This window comes from Notolepis coatsorum, assembly GCF_963971535.1.
Source record: "Notolepis coatsorum genome assembly, chromosome: 12".
NCBI lineage: Eukaryota > Metazoa > Chordata > Actinopteri > Aulopiformes > Paralepididae > Notolepis > Notolepis coatsorum.
The window spans coordinates 34717457-34719956 of NC_140176.1; the positions used below are offsets into that span (position 1 = coordinate 34717457).

Sequence of the window (2500 nt, forward strand, 5' to 3'; positions counted from 1 at the left end):
TTTGACACCTTGGCAGTGAGATATTGTGGCTTTAGTGCTAAATTATGCCAACACTTCCTCCCTGCCGCAGCCTCACGGACCTCCGCTCACGCGCTTTGACACTTTGTGTCTTAAAGCGGCGGCACCGGCGTCAATCGCACCGCTATCCGGACTTAGCGGCACTGGTGAAAAATCACATGATCCTGTGATGAATGGTGTAAAAATAAAAGTGGTCCCATTAGTGCTGTCAGTCATAATTTAACATTATATTAAGATTGATTTGACACTGCGTGTGATTGAGTGAGTGAGTGAGTGAGTGAGTGAGTGAGTGAGTGAGTGAGTGAGTGAGTGAGTGAGTGAGTGAGTGAGTGAGTGAGTGAGTGGGTGGGTGAGTGAGTGAGTGAGTGAGTGAGTGAGTGAGTGGGTGAGTGAGTGAGTGAGTGAGTGAGTGAGTGAGTGAGTGAGTGAGTGAGTGAGTGAGTGAGTGAGTGAGTGAGTGAGTGAGTGAGTGAGTGAGTGAGTGAGTGAGTGAGTGAGTGAGTGAGTGAAGACTCCATTAGCTGGCTCCTACCCCCTGAGGTCAGAGAAAACACTTCCTGTGCCCACAGTCCTTCCTGCAGGCGCACCGGGGGCACTGAGCTGGGAGTGCTGATGTGTGTGGTTTGGGGTGGCTGGCCCCAAAATAGCCAGCTTTGGCCTGGAATGTGAACTCTCTTGCGCACGCACGCGCGCACACACACACACACACACACACACACACACACACACACACACACACACACACACACACACACACACACACACACACACAGACACACACACACACACGTCACACAGACACACACACACACACACACACACACACACACACACACACACACACACACACACACACACACACACACACACACACACACACACACACACGTCACACAGACACACACACACACACACACAGACACACACACACACACAGCAAGGAAGGAAAGGAAAGACAGAAGTCGGAGAGAGAGAGATGAAATAGAGACCAACCCTCTTCTGTGTGTTTTGCTATTTTTTCATCTACTGTACATCATTTCACAGAGCTGTAATGAACACAACACAGGGATGATTCAATGTCCCCGATGACATCACCGGTGGCCACATTCAAACTCATTTACTGTCAATAACTGTCAAACGAAATGAATGTGTGCAAAATCGTTTAGAGTTCCTTCCTTCGGTCAATCCTCCTCCTTCCAATTTCCTGCTCCCAGCAGTTGGAACGAGAAGCAAGAGACTTTGGAAATGGACAAATTGATCCCCCTCACTACTCCACTGTTCCCCGTCCCTGCTTAACCCTTTCACTGCCACACGGCAAATGGTTAACCCTTTAGTGTGGCAGTGAAAGGTTAACCTTCGGTAGTGTGGTGGTGAATGGGTTAAGGCCACATAGAAACAGAGGTAAAAGAGGCCCCTCCCCCTCTCGTAAGGCACGAGGCGCAGACGCTCAGGACTCATATAGAGAGGACATAAAACATCCTCTCCCCAGTGCAGAGCCGGGGGACTCAGTTTTCCCCTCCCAACCCCGTCCCGGGCCCGGCCGGCCCCCGATACCAAGGTGAAATATAATATTCTCTTTCGAAATGGAGATATTTACTATATTCCCCACAGAGGGAGAAGTCATTTCCATCTGGCCATGCGCCAGGTTATTATTGTGAGAGGGAATGAGCCGTCTCCCAGTGGCCTGCGGAGAAAGGTTGAATAGTTTTATATTTTTTTACCAGCATTAAGAGGCGCCGTGCGATTCTCCCCTGACCCCAGTCACTCTCCTCCCCTGACCCGAGCCGCTCTCTTCCCGGCCGGTCGGGGGGTCGGCGGCTAATTCCACTTGTCACAGCGCGAGGGGTCTCCATGGCCCAATGCTCATCTCATGAATAGATAACTTTTATATCAATGAGAGATCCTCCGGAGATCAGGCTGAAATTAAAGCGTTAGAAATTGGAGCGCGCCTCCTCCTCCTCGGAGACGAGACCGGGTTTTTTACCTCTTCAGTTCTCTTCTCTTTCTCCCTCTCCTGTAGTAATGTGCAGAGCGTTCCTCTCCTCTTCTCTTCTCTTCTCTCCTCTCCTCTCCTCTCCTCTCCTCTCCTCTCCTCTCCTCTCCTCTCCTCTTCTCTTCTCTTCTCTTCTCTTCTCTTCTCTTCTCTTCTCTTATTCCTCTTCTCTTCTCTTCTCTTCTTGGGGGGCGACAGTCGCTCGAAAAAGGTAGAGCAGTCGTCGGGTAATCCAGAGGTTCGTTCCCGGTTCGATTCCCTCTCCTCCCGGGCAGCGTGCAAGAAGACACTCGAGCAAGACACTTAACCCCCAACTGCTCCCGATGAGCAGGTCGGCACCTTGCATCGTCGCCTCCGCCATCATTGTGTGAATGTATCAGTGAATGGGTACAAATGTGAGGAACAAATTCGATAAAAGCGCTATATCAATGCGGCATTTTATTTTTTCTTCTCCCTGCATCCTCGCTAGACACGCTGGCGTCGCCCTCT

General features: G+C 50.6%; 1 protein-coding gene across 1 annotated transcript in view; it reads left to right on the plus strand.

Annotated features, from left to right (window-relative positions):
* sema5a (sema domain, seven thrombospondin repeats (type 1 and type 1-like), transmembrane domain (TM) and short cytoplasmic domain, (semaphorin) 5A) overlaps positions 1–2500 on the plus strand; it is a 378077-nt gene that overhangs the window by 116022 nt on the left and 259555 nt on the right.